Source organism: Notamacropus eugenii, chromosome 5 (genome assembly GCF_028372415.1).
Source record: "Notamacropus eugenii isolate mMacEug1 chromosome 5, mMacEug1.pri_v2, whole genome shotgun sequence".
Classification (NCBI taxonomy): Eukaryota; Metazoa; Chordata; class Mammalia; order Diprotodontia; family Macropodidae; genus Notamacropus; species Notamacropus eugenii.
Genome location: NC_092876.1, coordinates 382295601 through 382317456, shown reverse-complemented (window position 1 = coordinate 382317456; position 21856 = coordinate 382295601). Strand labels below are relative to the sequence as shown.

The window sequence follows — 21856 nt, the reverse complement described above, 5'->3', positions numbered from 1 at the left end:
TGAAGGTAGATAAAAGTCAACCGGTACTTAACTGAATCAGAGTAACCTCATATCCCCTATCTTGTGCCAACAAACACAGACTCAATACTGCTAGTGGTATCTGAGGGAGCAATCTGTTTTCTCTGCATTCCAAGATAGAGTCCTCTCAGGGAAGAGATGTTTCTGAACTGATGTATTTGCTCTTAGTTGGTTTATTTCTATTGGGGATTCAGGCCATTTGCTGCTTCTTCTTGGAGAAGCTTATGACCACCAAGACTACAGCTAGATTTCTACTTGGTCCACATCTTACTGCTTTTTTTTTTGTATTTTTCTCTGCAGTTTTCTGTCATAGTAGTCCTGTGGTCTACCATAGAGTGCTATACAGGCAAAAGTGGATTGGGGCAGGAGATGTACCAAGAGATCATAAATAGGACTGATATTCTCTTGGAGTCAAGAATTGGGGAAGGAAAGGCCTTGAAGGGTCTTCTAATCCTCAGAAACAATAAGAGGAACCTTGAGTCCCCCAGATCATTCCCCAGGTTCCAGTTCCACAGAACCACAGAGCAGTTCCCTTTAAACTCAGAGCAGGGCAGACTCTGAATTGACCCACACAGGGGAGAATGAGAGGCAAGAAGACTCTGTATTCAAATGATTTAGTAAAAAAGATTCAATAACCTAGATCAATAGTCCCCTGCCTTGGTGGTGATACATGCTAAAGTGGAGTCCAAGAAATTCTCAAGGTGAAAAAAAAACAAAACCTAATACCTCTTAAAATAGAGACAACAGTGTTTTATACTTTGAGAATATAGGGGGCTGGCATGCTGGGGATGGGGCCAGGGATAATACATTGGGTTACCAAATGAAACAAACAGTATTGAACTCCAATTCCAACAGTTAATTTAAGCAGTTGTGGTGTTTTGGTTTTGGGATTTTTTTGCATTTCATATAAATGTTGTGGTTGATTTTATTCACACAGTCAATGATTCTTAATGGACTACAAACAAGAAAATATGAGATCACTTTCTGGTGGGACCTGTATCTGATTTCCATATTATGAAAACTGCTAGATTTCTCAGACTGCTCCTTTGATTATTTACAAGAGCCTAGCAGCATAAGAGAGTGTGTTTTTAGGATTATTTTTTCATGAGGGTTCTGGCCATTCTGGATGTCCCATTACCGGGGAGATTTTATTACTTGCCTTTGTGGATCATGATGGGGGTACATCTTACTCCAATACTAGTATTCTTACATAAAACTCTTGATCACAGGAGCTTCCAGAAGTTAAAGGATACTATATAGGACCTATCCACATAATTACTGCTTTCCTTTTGCTCCTAGGCATTTTAATTTCTATCTTCTGTGCGCTTGCTGAGCAGATTTCCTCTACTGATTATCTTGATATTACTGAGAAAGGTTCAGAGACAGAAAGTTTCCTTTGGGATTGCTGTCAAAGGATATGATTTAATGCTCCCCAGACTCCAACTTGGAGATCTGGATTCTATATCATAACAGAAAAGAAACTTGGCTTTAAATATTAATATTGAAATATGAAGTGCCTCATTATTTACAAGTCACTGTGTTCAGAGATGTGGCAAACAACATTCCCATAAAAAGATTATTGTTTAGTAGATGTGATCTGTAGTGGGGCAGAATATCTTATTCTTCGTCCTTTGTCAAGAGAAATACTGAGTCTGATGCTGAAAGGAGACAAGGAAACAACATAAACTCCCAAGGAGGAGCAAAAAATTCCGTTTTTTTGTATAGCTAAAAGTCAAAGCTTTTTTTATCCCATTTGCCAGGAGAGTCCATAGGACAAAGGTCACCTCTTGTATCTCTGTTTATACAACGGCCCCAGTTGATAGGAGGCAACTGATGATCCACGATATCTTGGTGGCCACATATCCTAGGTGTGATGTGATACCACAAGGATCTGTCTTGCTATATATATGTCTACCAGAAAGTACATTTTGTTTTCCTTGATGGGCAGAATACAATTCTTTTAGGAGAAGCTATTTTTCTGGGGAAAATAAACTGATCATTTTCTTGTTTTTTTTCCTACTTATTCTTTTAGTCTCCACTAGTAGGAAAACTTCTAGGCACCAATGCCATTAGGAAATGGATTTCATTAGTTTTGAGACATTTGAAATACTCTGGTGCCTGTGTTTTTTATAGCTGCTACTGGTGAAAGACATTTGGGGAGTGGAAAGAATGTAGGGTCACCAGCATTACTGTTTGGGTGACAGAAAAGGGAAAATGAGGTGATTTAGAAGTGATCTATAGTGTATCTATAGTATAGCTGATCTATAGTGTTTCTTAGCCTCAGTTTTATGATAATCTAATTTATTTCTGTTGAAGGAAAAAACAAATAAAACATATGTCTTCTGCATTTATGGCATAAGTCTGCCAGAAATAATTTTATTTAATCTAACATTATGCTATAAGCATTTCTATTTTCAAGAAACACCCAAATAAGTATAAATGAGTTTCCTTAGCTGCATTTCTTGAGAGCCCAGGGACAAACTCAAGTGGTCAAATAAAATGAGTAACCATATTGGAAGGGAAAGAAATGCATTAATTCACTGAGAAAGATTACTCAGGCTGGTAGTAGCTTCAGTCTCTTAGGGTAAAGCTTGGGTTTTTATATCATTTTATGTTGTCTTAGAGTACACAGCCAATTAGTGGCATTCTGTGGCAGAAAAGAAATGGGGGAAGAGAGCAAATCCAGGAGTCATAGGAGTTGCTACATAAGGGAACCCTAGGTTCTGATGCTTTTGTGCAGGGATACATATCTATTAGAAAATCATTGAAGGAAATTTTGTTTCTTCTCTTAGTAACTGGTTCTAATATGGATGTATTTCTCCAGCAATTTCTCCTGCTGTCTTGCGCAACTCAAAAGAAAAAGGACATAAATAGAAAAAAATGAAAGAGAAAAAAATGAAAAGGAATAATTTTAAATAATTTTCCATCTTCATAAATAACTGTTTTCCTAACTGAATTCTCTTAAGTTTTTAAATAAAACCTGCCACAGCATCATGGCAAGTAGGGCTGTTTGGTCCCTTTCTTTGTAAGGTAACCCTAGGTTTTCATCTGTCTATTATTCTAAGGATCACTCTTAGTTATAAATGAGGGCCAGCCCAAGTTTCCATTTTCCTCAGAAAGACTGGAATATTTATTTTATTTTTAAACAATAAAGCATTGAGATATTCAGAAAAAGCAGATTACTCTATTTCTATCCCCCAAAACTCCCTAAGCAACCAATCTACATTTACTCTATGATCTCTACTATATCTTTTCTTGACACTTATTGATTCTTCGTTTCATTTAAGTCAAGAATCAGGCTGACTTACCGAATAGGAATCCCCTGGGACTGATAATTGTTCTGGTGTTATTTTTTCCTTTTCAGCTTCCATATTCCTTTCAGATGTGATTGGCATTTTAAAAAAATTTAAGCAGGTCCTTAGTCTGAAAATTGTTCAACCAAAAGGATTATGTCATTTTCATGTTATTCCATTCTTTTCCTCTTCAACTTTCAGTACTCAGATTCCTAACTAGATGGTTTGTGCCTGCTAAAGCTACATACCTTGTCTCTCTGCTCTCTAATTAACCCTCTAGGAGCTATTCACTCAATCATACTGATGCAAAAATTCCACAGCTAGTTGCTGTAGAGAATAAGAATCAGGACATAGTTATAGGGATAAAAATGAGGTTACAGATAGGGATAGAGATGAGATGGAGAAGGAGGGTGGGGATGGGTATAGAGAGGTGATAGGGATAAGAATGAGTATAGGGATAGATAGGGATAAGAATATGAATAGAGAAGGGATGATGATAGGGATAGCACCTTCACTGCCATTTAGTTGCAGAGAACTATCCAGAGCATTGAAATGCTAAATGACTTGGTGAGGGTCAGACATCCAGATGTTCCAGAAGAAGGAACTGAATATAGGACTTCTGTCCTAACACTACACAATGTAGCCTCTCTTTTTGTGGAGAAAAGACAGTTACTGCCTCCAGAGGGATCATAATTCAGACTAGAAGAGATGTTCACAAAACCAGTGAAAGTGCTATAAGAGCTGTGTGGCTCTGTACTATGGGAAATTACAGTGACAAGACCAGTTGCAACTATGTTAGGGAAGGCTTGGCAAAGAGGTAACCTGCCCTTAGGTAGACTGAGAAAGTGTGTGTGCATTATATGTATATATGTGTATGCATATATACATATAATACACATATATATGCCTATGTTATACATATATAGTGTGTATGCATACATACCTACATACCTACATAGACATATATATTTGTGCGTATATTGAGAGAGAGAGGTAGAAGAGATGACACATTTATTAAGGGTTTCTTATGTGCCAGGTCCTCTGTCAAGTTATGGCAATACTAAAACTAGACAACAAAGTGATCCCTACTCTCAAGGTACTTACATTATGATGGGGGAACACAATGAATAAAGGAAAGCTACAAAGTGGGAGTTGAAGGATTCCATTACCACTTGGACCAAGATATCCTGTGTAGAGGTAGGGCAGAACAAAGAGTGAGCCATAAGTGAAATACAGAGTGTGGCCTGAGCATCTTTTGATATGGTAGTTCTAGGCAAGGACTCACTGTCATCAAGTAGACCTCAGAGTCAAGATCCTTGAGATCTTGGTGAATTTTTGTGCCAGGGCCATGCACTGTTAAGAAAAATGTATATTCCTTTTTATTCTCATTCAGTTTTCTTCAGAGATTTATCATATCCAACTTTTCCAGAATTTTATTCACCTCCTTCATTTTGTGGTTAGATTTATCTAATTCTGAGAGGGGAAAGTTCAGGTACTCCACTAGTATAGTTTTATTATTTCCTTTAACTTCTTCAGAAATTTAGATGCTATGCCATTTGGTGCATACATGTTTAGTAAAGATATGAGTTCCTTGTTTGTGGTAACTTTCAGCAAGATATAGTTTCTTTTTATCCCTTTTTATTAGATGTTTTTGCTTTTGCTTTGTCTGAGATCATGATTGCTACCCCTGCTTTCTTTGCTTCAGCTGAAGCATAATAAATTCTATTCTACCTCCTTACCTTATCTCTCTGCTTCAAATGTATTTCTTATAAAGAATATCTTGGAGGATTCTGTTTCTTAATCCATTCTGCCATCTGCTTTCATTTTATGGGTGAGTTCATCCCATTCACATTTATAACTATGTACTTTCCTCCATGCTATTTTCACTTGTTTATCCACCCCCCTTATCTCTCACCCTTTCCTTCCTCACAAGTGTTTTACTTATGATCACCACCTTTCCCAATATATCCTCCCTTTTATCAGTCTCCCCTCCCCCTTCTATTTTCCCTGTCCCTTTTTACTTCCTTGTAGGGTAAGATAAATTCTATATCAAACTGAGTGTGTATGCTATTCCCTCTCTGAGACAATTTTGATGTGAGTAAGCACCTTCTCCCCCAATCTTTCTCTCCATTATAATAGCTTTTTCATGTCTCTTTTGTGTGGGATAATTTACCTCATTCAATCTACCCCCTCCTTTTTCTTCCAGTGCAATTTTCTTTCTCCCTGCTTTATTTTGTTTTTGGAGATATCATCCCATCAAAGTCAACCTCTGCTTACATATAATTCCTAATTGCTCTTACAGTAATAAAATTGTTAAGAATTACAAATATTATCTTGGCACATAGAAATATAAAGTTTAACTTTATTGAATTTATAGTTTTTTCTTTCTTGTTCCTTTTTTTATCTTTTTATGTTTGCCTTAAGTCTTATATTTGAAGGTCAAATTTTTTATTCAGCTCTGGTCTTTTAATTTAGAAATACTTGAAAATCCCTTTCATTAAATATCCATTTTCCCCCTGAAAGATTATATTCAGTTTTTCTGGGTACATGATTCTTTGTTGTAATCCTAACTCCTTTGCCTTTCTCATATCATATCCCAAGTCCTCCAGTTCTTTAATATGGGAGCTACCAAATCCTGTGTAATCCTGACTGTAGCTCCATTATTTCTGAATTGTTTCTTTTTAACTACTTGCAATACTTTCCCCTTAATCTATGGGCTCTGGAATTTAGCTATGATGTTTCTGGGAGTTTTCCTTTTGGAATTTCTTTTAGGCAGTGATCAGTGGATTCTTTCAATTTCTATTTTGCCCTTTGGTTCTAATATATCAGGGCAGTTTTCTTTGGTGATTTCTTAAAAGGTGTTATCCAGTCTTTTTTTTTTTTTATCATGAATTTCTGATAGTTCAATTATTCTCATATTATGTCTCCTGGATCTATTTTCTAGGTCACTTGCTTTTTTCCAATGAGAAATTTCACTTTTTCATCTATTCTTTAAAAAACTTTTTAAATGTTGTTTTATCGTATCTTAATGTCTCATAGTCATCGTTTCCACTTGTTCAATTCTAATTTTTAAGGAATTATTTTCCTTAGTGAGCTTTTATACTTATTTTCTATTTGGCCAATTCTATTTTTTATGGAGTTATTTTCCTTGGTAAATTTTTGTATATCTTTTCTCATGTTATTGGCTCTCTCTTCATGATTCTCTTGCATTACTCTCATTTCTTTTCCCAAATTTTCTTCTACTTCTCTAATTTGCTTTTTAAAATTGTTTTTAATCTCTTTAAGGAATTCTTTTGGGTCTGACACCAAATTACATTTTTGAGTCTTCACACGTAGCCATTTTGCACTGTTACCTATCTTCTAAGTTTATGCCTTGATCCTTCCTAACATCATAGTAACTTCCTAAAGCAAAGTTCTTGAATTTTGTTGTTGCTTTTCTGCTTTCCTCCCTTTTTTGTGACTTGGTGTTTTTATGTGAAAGTTGGGCTCTGGTCCTGCACTTTCCCAAGCTTTTCATGCTAGGGCTCTGGGTCTTACTGATGGCTTTCACTAGAATTCAGGGCTTAGCTGCTCAGTTTCTCTGGATGGTAGGCTTCCTTTATGGCTTGCACCAGGAGTGGGACCTCCCTGTTGGCCTTCCCTGGGTGTGGGGTTTAGCTGCTGGTCTGCACCAGTGGTGGTTCCCTATTATTGGTTTGCTGTGGAAACTGTCTCTCTGTTGGCAGGCCCCAGTGGTGGTGTCTCACTGTTGGCCAGACCAGGGAGCAGCTTCACTACTGGTCAGAAATGGGGTCAAAACCTCTTGCTGGTGGCTTGTGCTGTGGGTAGGATTCCTAGGGTGGGGCCTTTCTGCACTACCTAGACTGCTCACTTTCTAGGGGTTTGCTGGTTTACAGGGAAGCAGGGCCGCACTGGAGGATTGTCCCAGGCTTGAGAGGCCTGCTGCTATGAAGCCAATTGTGGTTGCTGCTCTTCGACCTAGCCCCCTTCCACCCCAATGATACAGACCTTTCCTGCTGGGTTGGTAAGCAGCTTCGCTGCTCCTAGACCAATTCTGAGGCAGTTTTCTCATTGTTTGGAGGGGAATTTGAGAGGTCTTCTAATGGTTCCTTCCTTACTCTGCCACTTTGGCACTGGAAGTCCCTATCATTCATTTTTAATTAAAGCAAAGGACAATTCCCCTCTAAGATTATTTCACATTTATCTTCTATTGATCTTTTTTGCACACAATAATTTGTTTGTTGTCCACCTAGATTATTAGCTTCTCAATATCAAGAACTATTTCTTCCTTTCTTTATATCCTTTGCATGTATTAGCACAGGGCATGAAGAGTTTAGCTTAACAAATGTTTACTGACTTGGAAATAGTTGTACATATGTTTACAATAGGCTCACTATAGTAATTAATGAAGGCCTAAATGATCATGAACAAAGGAATGGAGTGATGCCTTGTATTACAGAGCAAGTTTGAAGTGTAGTAGCTGGGACTGCAGAATCTTTGTTACAGGGCTCATTCCATTTCAAAAACAGTTTAGTCATGGCAATATTTTTAGAAGTTAATGTTTCTTCCTGAACCCAGTTATTTGTGTAGAGATTTTTTTTGCCTGCAAAATTAACCACACTCACAATTATTTTAAGTCCTCCCCATAAAATTAATTCTTACAAAGTTATAAGGACAAGTCCAAATTCACCATTCAAGTTTGTGGACTGTTATTTAGATTCTAACTATTTGTGCAAAAAGTGTTCGTAATTGTGTTCATACAGTCCCTGGTTTTGTTTTGGCAGATAGACTCCCAAATATTTCATAGTATCTACAGTAACTTTAAGTGGGATTTATCTTTCTATCTCTTCCTGTTGGGCTTTGTTAGTAATATATACAAAAGCAGATGATTTATGTGGGTTTACTTTGCAACCTACAACTTATCCAAAGTTGTTTATTACTTCAAGGAGTTTTTACTTGATTCTATAGGATTCAAAAAAGTATATCATCATATTGTCTGCAAAGAGTGATAACTTAGTTGCTGTTTTGCCTATTCTAATTCCTCCAATTATTTTTTCTTCTCTTATATCTAAAGCTAACATTTCTAGTACCACATAGAATAACAGTGTTGATAATGGATATCCTCCTTTGATTCTAACCCTAAATCCCTCTTTCACCGCCAATCTTATTGGAAATGTTTCTAGTTTATCCACATTACATAAAAGGTTTAATGGTTTTAGGTAGATACTTATTATTTTAAGAAAAGCTCCATTTTTTTCCTATGCTCTCCAGTGTTTTCAATAGGAATGGGTGTTGTATTTTATCAAAAGTTTTTTCTGCATCTATTGAGTTGACCATAAAGTTTCTGTTAGTTTTGTTGTTGATATGATCAATTATGCTCACAGTTTTCCTAATATTGAACCAGCCCTGCATTCGTGGTATAAATCCTACCTGATCAAAGTGTATTATCCTCATGATAAGTTGCTGTAATCTTTCTGCTAATATCTTATTTAAAATTTTAAATCTATATTCATCTGAGAAATTATTTAATTTTCCTTCTTTTCCCAGTTTAGGTATCAGCACCATATTTGTATCATAAAAAGAATTTGGTATTTATCCTTCACCAATTTTCCCAGTCTATATAGTATTGGAATTAAATGTTCTTTAAATGTTTGATAGAATTCACTTGTAAATCCATTTAGCTCTGGAGATTTTTTGTTAGGGAGTTCATTGATGGCTTATCCAATTTCTTTTTCTTAGATGGGGTTACTTAAATATTTTATTTCCTCTTCTGTTAATCTGGGCAATATATATTTTTGTAAATATTTATCCATTTCACTAAGATTCTCAAATTTATGGGCATACAGTTGGGCAAGGTAATTTCTAATTATTGTTTTAATTTCCTCTTCCTTGGAGGTGAGTTCATGCTTTTCATTTTTGATACTGGTAATTAGATTTTCTTCCTTTTTTAATCTAATTGACCAAAGATTTATCAATTTTATTGTTTTTTTCACAAAATTACCTCTTAAGTTTTTCTTCATTTGTTATGGTCTTCTTAGTTCCAATTTTATTAATTTCTCCTTTAGTTTTCAGTATTTCTATTTTTGTATTTAATTGGGGATTTTTCAATTTGTTCTTTTTCTAGCATTTTCAGTTGCATGCCCCATTCATTGATTTCCTCTTTCTCTATTTGATTCATGTAATGATTCAGAGATACAAAACTTCTCCTAAGAACTGCTTTTGTTGCATCCCATCAGTTTTGGTAGGTTGTCTCATTATTGTCATTCTCTTGAATGAAGTTAGTAATTGTTTCTATGATTTGTTGTTTGACTCACTCATTCTTTAGGATTATTTAGTTTCCAGTTCATTTTTGGTCTATCTTTCCATGACCTTTTATTACATATAATTTTTATTGCATTATGATCTGAGAAGGATGCATCGACTATTTCTGCCTTTCTTCCATGGATTGTGAGGTTTTTATGCCCTAGTACATGGTGAATTTTTGTGTATGTACATGTACCACTGGAAAAAGGTATATTCCTTTCTATCCCCATTCAATTTTCTCCAGAACTCTATCATATCTACCTTATCCAGAGTTTTATTCACCTCCTTAATTTCTTTCTTGTTTATTTTGAGGTTAGATTTATCAAGTGTAGAGAGTGGGAAGTTGCAGTCCACTGCTAGTACAGTTTTGCTGTCTATGTCTCTATAATTCCCTTAACTTCTTCTCTAAGACTGAGCATGCTACACCACTTGGTGGATATGTGATTAGTAATGATATTATTTCATTGCCTATGTTGTCTTTTAGCAGGATAGAGTTTCCAACCTTATCTCTTTTGATTAGATTTATTTTTACTTTTGCTTTGTCTGAGATTAGGATTGCCACCCCTGCCTTTTTTACATCACCTGAAGCATAATGTATTCTACTCCAGCCTTTCATTTCATTTTTATTTTCAACTAAATCACTGAAGAAATGTCATTGACCTGAAGGTGAAAATAGTTTGTAACATACTGTTAGAGATCTCTACCCAGTTTGATAACTACCTATTAATAATAAATAGTAATAGGGATAGGGAGGTGGTGTCATGGATAAAGTACTGACCCTAGAGTCAGGAGAACGTAAGTTCAAATATAGCCTCAGACACTTGACTTACTGGCTGCATAACCTTGAGGAAATTACTAAACTCCCATTGCCTCATCAAAAAAATAATAGTCAGCATTTATGTAATACTCTAAGGTTTCAAAGTGTTTTACAAATAGTGTCTCATTTTGTAATCATAACAACCCTAGAAAAAGGTAGGTGTTATTGTTATTCCCATTTTGAAGATAATGAAACTGTGGCAGAGTGCTGTTAAGTGACTTACCAGGATCATACAGCTGGAAAGAATCTGAGGCAAAATCTGAGCTCAGGTTATCCTGACCTCCATGTCCAGCACTCTACTGTGTTGCCTTTAATCAATCAACATTCTTTGACTCTTGTCACTTAATCAATTTTCCACATTTCCTCATGTTATCCATAAGGACTTTGTAAGATACTCTTTTGAGTGCTTTGCTAAAACATGGGTGTGATAAGAATATATTATTTTCCAGATCTACCAACTGAATAACCTTGTCAAAAAAAAAAAGGAAATGAGTTTATTGCTCTAACATAACCTTTTCAAAATGATTCTATGCTGGCTCAGGATGACTGCTGTTTTATAAGTTCTCATAAAGCATCCTTTTTCATGAGTTTTCCAGTTTTTTTTCCAGAGTTCTGGTAGGAGCTAATGATAAACTTAGGAGCTTCTAGTTTGCCAAGAATGCCTTTCTGAAAATTGGGACATTTTGCTCATCACCAGTATATACTTACTAGATCAGTACTCCACTTGTTTCCTATTTTCTTCAAAGAGTAACTCACGTTAGAAAACTAGCAATCACACTTGCGGGTTGTTTTAATTCCTTGAAATACAGTTCATCCAGCCTTGGGGAATTCAATTCATTAAAGGAAACAAGTCTTATAATCTCCACACTTGCCTTTGGTCTCAATTTTCTCCTAATCCTTTTCAGTCTGAAGACTGTTCTTTAAAAAAAATTACCGTTTCTTTCTATAAGATAGTAATGTTTTATTAATTCCCTTCTCCCCACCCTGCTCTTCACATCTTATTGTAAAAAAGAAGAATACTTAAGCAAAGACACTGACACAACAAAAAGTGTATACCACATTGTATTTCTGTAGTTTCCATTTCTCTCCTGAGAGGAGGAAATAAATTTCCTTACCAATCTTCCAAGACAAAGAACATTCCATCCCATTCATCAGAATAAAATTGTTCTTCAGTGTATTTAACATTTACGCTATTTTACTCACTGCAAATGTTATCTTGATTCTTTGTCCTACTGCATCAATTCACACAAGTCTTCCCATGTTTCTCAGAAATGTTCGTAATCTTCTTTTTTTTACAGAGCAATAATGTTCCCTTACATTCATGTATCACAATTTGTTCAGCTATTCCCTAATCAAAGGGCACTCACCTTATTTACAATTTTTTTGATACCACACAGAGTGCTATGTGCATTTTGTTATATATTGTTATACGTTAAAATTCAGTAAAGAAAACGAGCCTACAACTTCACAATAAATCAGTAAAATTTAGATCAGAAAATGAGTCTACAACTTCACAATAAACCAATAAAATTCACTACAAAAAATGAGTCTACAACTTCACAATAAATCAAAATTCAAAATAGAAAATAATGAAAGAGTCTACAACTTCAAAGCAAAAAGCACATTTGTCTCAGCCAAGAGTTTTGAATACTTAGTAATGAGTCCAGGTAATTTTTTTATACATCAGCATTTCATCCTTCTACTTTCATAGTGTTCATCTATCACAAATATTTAAAGAACCAAAACACACAGGAGTTTCATATGTCAGGAGGTGATGCTGACTCTTCATCTGTGATCACAAGATGTACTTGTCTGTCCATGTGAAATTTATAAGGAAGGAAAAAAGCCCCACTTAGCAACATCAATATGGCAGATGTAATTGCTACAGTAATTGCATTCCCATTTTCTTGTGGTTTCAGGCTGGTAGGAGAGGGGGATATAGAAAGTTTCAAAACTCTTGTTTCAAAACAAGAGTTTTGGAACACTGAGTGAAAAGTCTAGATTACACAAATTAAGATCCGAGTATATAGAAGTGAGAATCATGAAACAGTGAATGGATTGCACTTTGGTGGCATATGAGCAGCATCCTTTTTAAAAGCTGCTGAGTCCAATGATAGTGTAGACTACCATTGACCCCCAGAATGCAAGCAAACAGAAAGTTGTTCTGACCTGCCTGAAAATCCTGGGGGAGAAAAGTGTTGTGCATGCCATAAGTGCAGCAAATCTTGCCAGATCTCCCTTGAGGAAAAAGCAGGGTGGTGCTGTGAAAGTATACTTTCCAGATTCCCACCCAAGCAATGCCAGAGAAGATGACAGGAGTTGTACTGTCCATATGCCACACCCTCCATTCTACCTGTTCCATGGAGGCTACCCTGAGGATCTGGCCCATAGTGGCTATGGCCAAGAATGATAAGTGAAGGGGATCACTAGTGAGATAGGATCTCATGGCCGGGTGGCTTTAGGAAATAACAGGTATTTGTAGCTGTCCTGGAAACAAATGCGCACATCCATAGTGGCTTAGAAATAACAAAGGATGTGGCAGGGAATAATTCGGGTGGTACTAAGTGTTTTTTAAATGAAGTGCTAATCTCTGGAAAAAGGTTAAGAATGGATAAGTGGTTGCTATTGTATTAACTGCTTCAGTCTGATCTAGGAAGGGGGCAGTAGAACCCTCCAATGTGGCATTAGATGAGACTCAGGAATCTGAGGTGTAAACAGTTTTGAAAGTACAGTCAGGAGAAAGCTGAGTTCAAATTCTCCTTCCAGCACTTAACACTTATTAGCTATGTGATTCTGGGCAAGTCAGTTCAGTTGTCTGAGCATCTGTTTTTGCATCTTATCTGTGAAACATGGACAAGGATACCCACAGTGTTGCAGTCTAATCATTTTTTCAATTGTGTCCGACCTTCATGACGTCATTTGGGGTTATCTTGGCAAGGATACTGGAGTGGTTTGACATTTCCATATCATTTTATAGATGAGGAAACTGAGACAAACAGAGTTAAGTGGCTTGCCCAGGGTCACACAGCTAGTAGTGTCTGAGGCTGAATTTGAATTCATGCAGATGAGTCTTCCTGACTCCAGACCTGCACTCGATCCACAAGGTCACCTCACTCCTTACTTCAAAGTATTGTTTAAAGAAATCCTGGCTCTGGCTGGAGGGAGTGTAACTTACATTTCTCACACTTTCAGTCTCTGTACCTTGAGCAGCAAAATTCACTTTTCTGGGACTTGTTTTCTTCATTTATAAAATGAGAAGTTTGGAATAGATGGTTTCTAAGGTTCTCTTCTAGCTCTGCATCTATGGTTGTATATGATCCTTTCTATGATAAATTAATCTGTAAACATAAGCATCTACTAGGTGCTGGAAGTTGTACTAGATGTTGGAAATACAAAAACAAAAAGGAGGTGGCTCCTCCCCTCAAGGAGCATATATTCTAATGAAGAGGTACGCTATATTCACAGGTAAGGAAATGTAGGCTCTAAGGAATATAAATACAGTGTGATGGGGGAGGGGCACCAACAACTGAGAGAAGTAGAAAAGGCCTCTGGAAGCAGAGCCTGAGTGGATCCTTGAATGGATCTGGGGGTTATGAGAGCTGGAGATAAAGAGGGAACCCATTCCAGGCAGGGGGAACCGCAGAGGTGTCAAAGACTGAGAAAAGGCTATGGGATTACAGATTTCAGTAGTGACCTTGAAAAAAAAAACAGTTTCTATGAAGTGGTAGAGATAGAAATCAGATTGTAACAAGTAAGAAAGGTGGAAAACAAGGATGTGCAGGCAATGAGTACAGACAGTGTTTATCTACGAGTTTTGCTATGAAAGGGAAGAGACACAAGATGATGACTCGAAGACGGTCGCTTAAAACATTTATGTGTGTGTGTGTGACGGGTCTTTTATGTCTTTACATGCACAAAATAAAATACACAGAATTGCAAAATACAATATTTACATATGTAAAATATTTTAAATAAAATATTTTTATATTTCATAATATAATTGGTTTATTAATGAAACACAGTTATGAAGTTGTCTTGTTTTAAGTCCATGGACCCAGGTTAAGAATCCCTGCATCAGGAGGCATCAGGATCAAGTAAAGGAAAGGAGTCAGTGAAAAAAGAAAAGGTTGAAAATCAGAGAGATGAACACTTGAAGGGGCAGGTTGCTGAAGGAGACAAGAGGAAGTAAGATCAAAGGCATCATCAAGGAGAAATGACATCTCTTCTAAAACCAGAGCAGAGGAAGATTGGACGGGAATAACACCAAGGCAATTTGAAGTGTAGAATTCCAGAGGTGGCAGAGCTTGCAATGGATGGGCACAGTTCAGGGTACTGTTTTTGTTTTTCAGTAAAATGTGAGGTGAAATCCTTTCCTGGAGCAAGAGGAATATGATTAATATATACAAAGAGCTATATAAAAGTCAGTTGTTATTCCCCCTCTTACATACCCTGCCATTGTACACCATTGTGACCACTCATCTCCATGCAATTTGAAATACACCTAAAAATACAGTTTTAGACCAGAAGATGTCTGTTAGGATCATTGACTGAAGTCATTAAAATGCAAAGCATTTTCATTATCTTTAATTAAAATGTTTGGAGATTTTAACTTCTTGGTTCTTTGCAAAGCAGGGGAACTCATTTTTACTTAAATGTACTACGTTTAAATAAAGTCTTCTAAGTAATACAAGTGGTTTTCCATTCACTGGAGACCCAAGTATGAATAGCAGTCAACCTTCAAATTCTCAGGCATACACCTTATAACAGAGTGTCCCAACTAAAATGTCTGTTTTGGAGCCTTGATGGTCCACATGAGAATGAGGGATGAAGCGATTTGGCTGTTGGTATATAGGTCATAACTGGCAGAGCTTACTCAGAACATGATAAATACTGCAAATGGAGAACTCTTCCCACTTATGTCATGCCACTTTCTTCAATACATTTCAAACCTCAAAGCAATCTGTGGCCAAATTAGCTTGAGACACATTGTCTTATACACAGTTAACACTCAGTGTATGTTTGTTTTATTTCAGGTTCTCTCAGCCTAATGATCTACAGATTCTTCCATATTTTTCTCATTCTCAATCAATTAGCAAGGCTTTATTAAGTACCTCCTATGAAGTGAATTGGACAGCCTTGGGAGACAGGTGGCACTTATGAAGCAGCACTGTGATAGGCACTAGGGATACAAATGCAAAGAAGGAAACAGTTACTACATACAAGGAACTTACCTTTTGATGGGAAAAGCATAGGTACAGAATTTAAAAATGCAAGGTATTTTAAGTCAGGGGCAGCTAAGTGGCTTAATGGCATTGGCCTAGAGTTAGACCTGAGTTCAAATATGACCTCAAACACTTACTAGCTGTGTGACTCTAAGCAAAGTCAATAAGTCCTATTTGCCTCAGTTTTCTCATCTATAAATTAAGCTGCAAAAGGAAATGGCAAACCACTCCAGTATCCTTGCCAACAAAACTAAAAAATGGGGTTATAATATGTCTGACTCAAGTGAATAACGATAACAACATTTTAATTCAATATTGTTAAGGGAATGGGCAGGGGTGGAGGGAGAAACGCCACTAGCAGCTGAGGGAATTAATAAAGGCTAATTACTAAAGGTGATATGGGAGCTATATCTTAGAAAAAGAGAGATAATGGAGGCAAACAGCCAGCATATTCCAGAATGGGGGAGCAGCCAATAAAAAAACACAGAAATGGGAGATGGAATGCCATAAGTGAAGAACAGCGAGAAGACCAGCTTGTCTGCATGGGAGAGCAGAAAGGGCGAGTAATGTACAGTAAGGCTAGAAAGATATTTTGAGTTGTAAAAGAGTTTAAAAGGCAAACAGAAAAACTAATATTTTATTTTAGAGCCAGGGAGCCAGTGGAGTTTATTGAGTAGGAGAGTAACATCCTCAGATCTGCTCTTAAGGAAAAACAATGTTGGCAGCTTAGTAGGGGATAGATGGGTATGGAGAGAGACTTGAGTGAGGATGATCAATGAAGAGGCTATTGAAGTAATCTAAAGAAGAGGTGAAGAGAAGCTAAACTGAAGTGATGACTGCATGAGCCAAATCTATACATCCAGCCCTAATTTCTCTCCTAAACTCTTGTACTACTTCATCATCTCTTCTTCTGTTGACAAGGCCAAACTAAAATTTCCCCACATTTGTAACCTCAGGATGGTTGTTTCTCCTCTCTCCCCCAATCAATTTCCAAGCCCTGTTCTACTTCCACAAAATTTTATTCCATCATCTCCATTTGGATATCCTGTCAACATTTCACACTTAACATGTCCAAGAATAGGATTTTGCATTTTCCCCCATGTCTTCCACTTCTAAAATTCCATATATCTCTAAATAATACCAACTAAGAGTCTCCCCCTTCTAAACTAATAATTTGTGTATTCATCACATTTTAATTTAGATTACAGTTATTTGTGATCACTTAAACATTACCCTTGCTAGATTATAAGGGGAAACAAATATAAAATGATAGTTCCTTCACTCAAGTAGTTTACATGGTACTGGAGGAGGGAAGGGAGGGAAGACAATTGATTCAATGTACAACTTGAACTTGAATAAGTATAATTTATAACCACGAAATGAGGAAGAAAAGGGGGGAAGAGATCAGAGATCAGCTCTTTAGCTATACTGAAGGCTAGGAAAATCAGGAAAGGAGGAGATGGCATCTGAGTTGAACCTTGAAAGAAAGGGATTTTGGAAAGAAGTGAAGAGGCAGAGATATTCTCTGAATTGCTGCTTGAGAGTAGTAGCACTACATATTCATCCTTTTACCTACTTTAACAAAAAGCAAAGGTGCCATGTATATGATAAGTGAAAGACTGTTGAATTAATGAAGTTACTTCTCTCAAAAGTTTTTTTTCTTTAAAGACTCACAATCTTTTGCTAGATCAGATTTGGAGTTTGTCAACTAATTTGCACATGAATTCCTTCAACTACCATTGGCATAAGCTATAAACTCTAGGGGGGGTACCATTGTAGAGTATTCAGAATTTAAACCAGGAATCATGAAGTGAAAGTAGAAATGAAGGGAAGCCTGACTTAACAATAATGGCTTTAAATTTAAGGGAAGGGTTACTGAGATTAGATTATATTGTGAGCTCTCCACCCCTTTTTTGTATCTCCTGCATTTGGCATTGTGCTTGGCTCATAGTCTGCGCTTAATAAATGTTTACTGACTGGCCAACTATAAGCCAAAACAAAGTGGGATTTTTCGTTGTTTTTTTTCTGGAGTTCAGTTTCCTAGGCTCAGGCTAAATTATAAACATCTGAAGGATTAATCTCCTTTGAACCCTGATAATTCACAACTGTGCTGAGTCAGGTAGGTTAAGTGACTTCTGGCTATGAACCAGTAAGGGGCTGAGTCTTTGTTATATATTCCAGGAGGTGGGCATTTTGCTTTGAGGGCTCGGTCATGAGAAAAACCTTTTGCTTCCCTGGATTGGACTCTGGGTAGCTGTTTGTTAAGAGTCCCCCAACTACCCAGATGTTGGTGTTTTCCTGGTCTGGTGGTGTTTGTAGGTGTTTGTATTATTCTGTTTAGACAGTTGGAGCCCTGCCTATTGGATTCTTTCTTGGACTACTTATCTGTACTTATCTGTGTGTTAAGGAAAGTAAGACTGCTATCCCTTTTAAAGCCATCTTTCCTTTAGAAAGGCAGATCAAAGAACATGTGGTAGCAGTCCACCCTGTTTGGTTGCTAATACACCAACTGACTGATTTGGAAATGAGATGGCTCCCAAAGAAATTTGTTTCCAGTTTTAGTCTGTCTGTTCTAGGGGCCTGCCCTGAACTTCTGCCTCTCCAAGGTGACATTTTTATCTTCCTCCTTTCTCCTTATCCTACCATACGCCATTTGTGCAGTGGATAGAGCACCAGTGCAGGAGTCAGGAGGACCTGAGTTCAAATCTCACCTCAGACACTTGACACTCACTAGCTGTGTGACCTTGGGCAAGTCACTTAACCCCAATTGCCTCATCCATCCTGATGAATATCTGGTCACTGGATTCAGATGGCTCTGGAGGAGAAGTGAGGCTGGTGACCTGCACAGCCTTCCCTCACTCAAAACAAAGTCAAGTACAAGTCATGTCATTATTTCTCTGTTGGCATGGTCTTCTTTGGCAATGAAGGATGAACACACACTATAGGTCATCTCCAGAGTATTATTCAAAAGCCATTTATCCTACATGTCCAAATTTTTAATGTCTGGATGTAGAATTTAATTAGAAAGTACGGACTATGATGAGCCTTGGATAGGTAGATAGTACTTAAAATTTTCATTATGGGTCATTTGCTTTGGCAATTCATCTAATTCAATTCAATGTTCAGATAATTCTCGCTTGGGTACACCTTATTTAATAGGATTTTCAAATTTATAGGCTTAAGGACAAAAATTCCTGTCTTAAGCTAAAGCATTGAATTTTAGAGTTTTACACCATTATCTTGTTTTAGTCTTATTTTTGGCATGAGAATGAACATCTAGAATACTGATTTTCCTAAGTATTCTATTAAATCAAACAAATGTGTCTTGAGGCCTATCATGGGACAAAGTATTGTGCTAAATTCTGGGGAGATACTATCACTGCCCCTAAGATCAATCTGTCCAAAATTTCAATCTCTCATCAATCCATAGACAAGAGGTGGCTACCAGATGGGTCTCTGGATAACCCACTATCAACAAGAAGCAATATGATGAAACAATAAGATTATAAACTTTGGAGTCATATCCCAGGGCTGTCACTATCTGTATGACTTTGAGACAGTTATCTAACTTCTCTGAGTTTCAGTTTCCTCATCTGTAACACAAGGGGATAGGATTAATTGATAGAGGCTTAGGCAGTCATTGAACATTTTTGACCAGAGTGATATGATTTGTGCGCTGAGTCAAGGAGATGCATGTAGCAGCAATGTATAGGATGAATCTGAGAGGGCAAAGTCTGGGAGACAGGAACGATCAGTTATTTCCAAAGCTGATGATGCTGGCACTCTTATATAAACGTGCACCCATAATTACTGAGGCTGGCAGCTCTGTACAGCCGCCATTATCCCTTGGGTCTTGTTTTTTTAAAGAAGTGCCAGGCCATACCCTCTATATTAGTGTTAGACGAGATGAAGAAGAATTTGGGCCAGAGTTATGGACTGTATGGTAAGAAACAGCAGCTGTGGTAGCCAAGTTTGAGAGTTGGTAAGTCACTGGAACGCGTCAGGAGTGAAGTGGTATAGAGTTTGGAAGGTGTGAGTAAAAGGTTTTGAATGGAGGGATTTGTGACTGTGATGGGGGAAAGAGGAGCTCATGTTCCTCATTGATTACTGACTTGAGGTCCCTAAGTCATAGAATTTAACTTTATGACTTAAGGGAATCTCAGAGATCATTTAGTTCAACTCTTCCCCCACTCACCCCCATTTTACAGATGAGGAAACTGAAGCTAGACAGATTGAATGACTTACTCAAGGTCACTTAGGATGTGAAAGAGGTGATATTTGAACTCAGGTCCTCTGACCCTCTTTCTGCTATACTATGCCATCCATATTTGGGAAATAGAATCCTAATTACATTTATCACTTACACAATGATTTGAAAGTCACTTTGAGAAGTCCAGAGTTTTACATGGATGAGCTGAGTGGGGGTGCTCATGAGCCTCCTAAAGACCCTGTAAAAGAATAGAAAGTACTGACATGGCACAAGGGGATATAAAGAGGATGGGATGTATGACTGCTTAGGAAGGCCCTATACAACCCAGTAGGAAAAGTCCTGAACTTGAATTTCTGAATTTGGAGTTACAAGACCTGGGTTAAAATCTAAGCTTTCCCACGTAGGGCCTTTGTGACCTTGGGCAGGACAGCATCTCAGCCTCAGTCTCCTCAATTATACAATGAGGAGGATGGACCAGGTAGACTCCAAGGTTCCCTGCTTGAGAACTATGATCCTACAAAGTATACTTTGATGGTTTCATAACATTTCAGGAGTTATAGTCCAGGAATGAGGTAATGAGTGTCTGCAGTAGGGTGATGGCCATGTGGTCAATAAGAAGAAGAAATATTGTATAGAAACAAACAATAGGAGATGATTATGAGACATGAGGAAAGGAAAGAGTGAATGATAATGTGAAGACTTGGAATCTCCCACTCGGGTGAGTAGGAGAACTGTGAGACCATAAAGGTTTGGAGGTTTTCTCTTTAGTCATGTTGAGCTACCTCTTCTTTTGATACAATCAGGAAAGAGTGAGAGGACAGGTGAAAATTCAAAGAAACTTTAAAGGAGGGAGGAAATTTATGGCTAGTGAGTGAATTTTTTTTCCTTTTTCTATAATTATGGCATGTGCTTATTCATAACATCTATTGATTTCATAAATGCCTATGTTGGATCCTAATCTTGTTTTAAACTCATTTTGTTTTAAAATCCTTAGGAATTTTATTTCCATTTGTTTCTATTTGATCTCATTTCCACTCTGTTTTCTGCAGTTTCAACAGTCAGATCCTGTATCCTCTCATGACTCGTATCTTTTACTGTCCTACTTGAGTAATGATTTAGCAATCTGCCTACGTCTATGGATTTGCCGCATCTTCCAGTATAGGCAATCAAATAAAAGTGTCAAACCACAAAAACAAACTCAGTGTCATGTCACTAACTTAGTTTCAGCATTAAATATCCCCAAATATCATGTTCAAGCCAAATCAAAGGATAGAAAACCAATGACTGTCCCAAAAGTTCAGATTTTCAAAGTGAAATGTTGGCTGCTTTCTTCAGTACACCTAGTATAATGGACAGAGCCCAACTTTGGAATCATAAGTCTTATGTTCAAATCCCAAATCGAATACTTAATGGCTCTCTGACCATGGGGAAATCACTTTGTCCATCTATAAACTGACTCTGTCTAACTCACAGGGTTGTGAGGAAAGTGATTTGTAAATTATTGCTATGGGACTAACTGTATGGCAGGCAAAAATCACACACAACAAGGACAGAGACTCTTTCCTCATAGGAATTGTACCCAAAGAAGAATTTTTAACAATTATAAAGTATCATGGTACATCAAAATGCTAAGTCCCTAATAAATGGAAATCCAGTTCTATAAAGCAAACTTGATCATATAGTAAGTTTATATAATTGTGATGTAATCATATATGGATATAATTTCATATTCTTAAAGATAAAATGCTTAGAGAGGAATAAACTGCTCCTTTTCATCAGAACCAGACCAACCTCAGAATGCTATATTCCTATAGCATATTGCTATTTGGTTAGTATCTTATATCCCCAAAACCTAGTGCATTTTTGTTGTTCAGTCATTTCAGTCCTATCCAACTCTTTTGTGACGTATTTGAGGTTTTCTTGACAAAGATACTGGAGTGGTTTACCATTTTCTTCTCCAGCTTATTTTACAGATGAGGAAACTGAGGCAAAC

At 37.1% G+C, this 21856-nt stretch overlaps 1 long non-coding RNA gene across 3 annotated transcripts in view; it reads right to left on the bottom strand.

Moving 5' to 3' along the window:
• LOC140506814 (uncharacterized) overlaps positions 1 to 21856 on the bottom strand; it is a 114472-nt gene that overhangs the window by 83132 nt on the left and 9484 nt on the right. For all 3 annotated transcript variants that reach the window (XR_011968098.1, XR_011968096.1, XR_011968097.1), the window contains exon 2: positions 3327 to 3441. This is a non-coding gene — a long non-coding RNA (uncharacterized lncRNA). The remainder of the gene's footprint in view (positions 1 to 3326; positions 3442 to 21856) is intronic.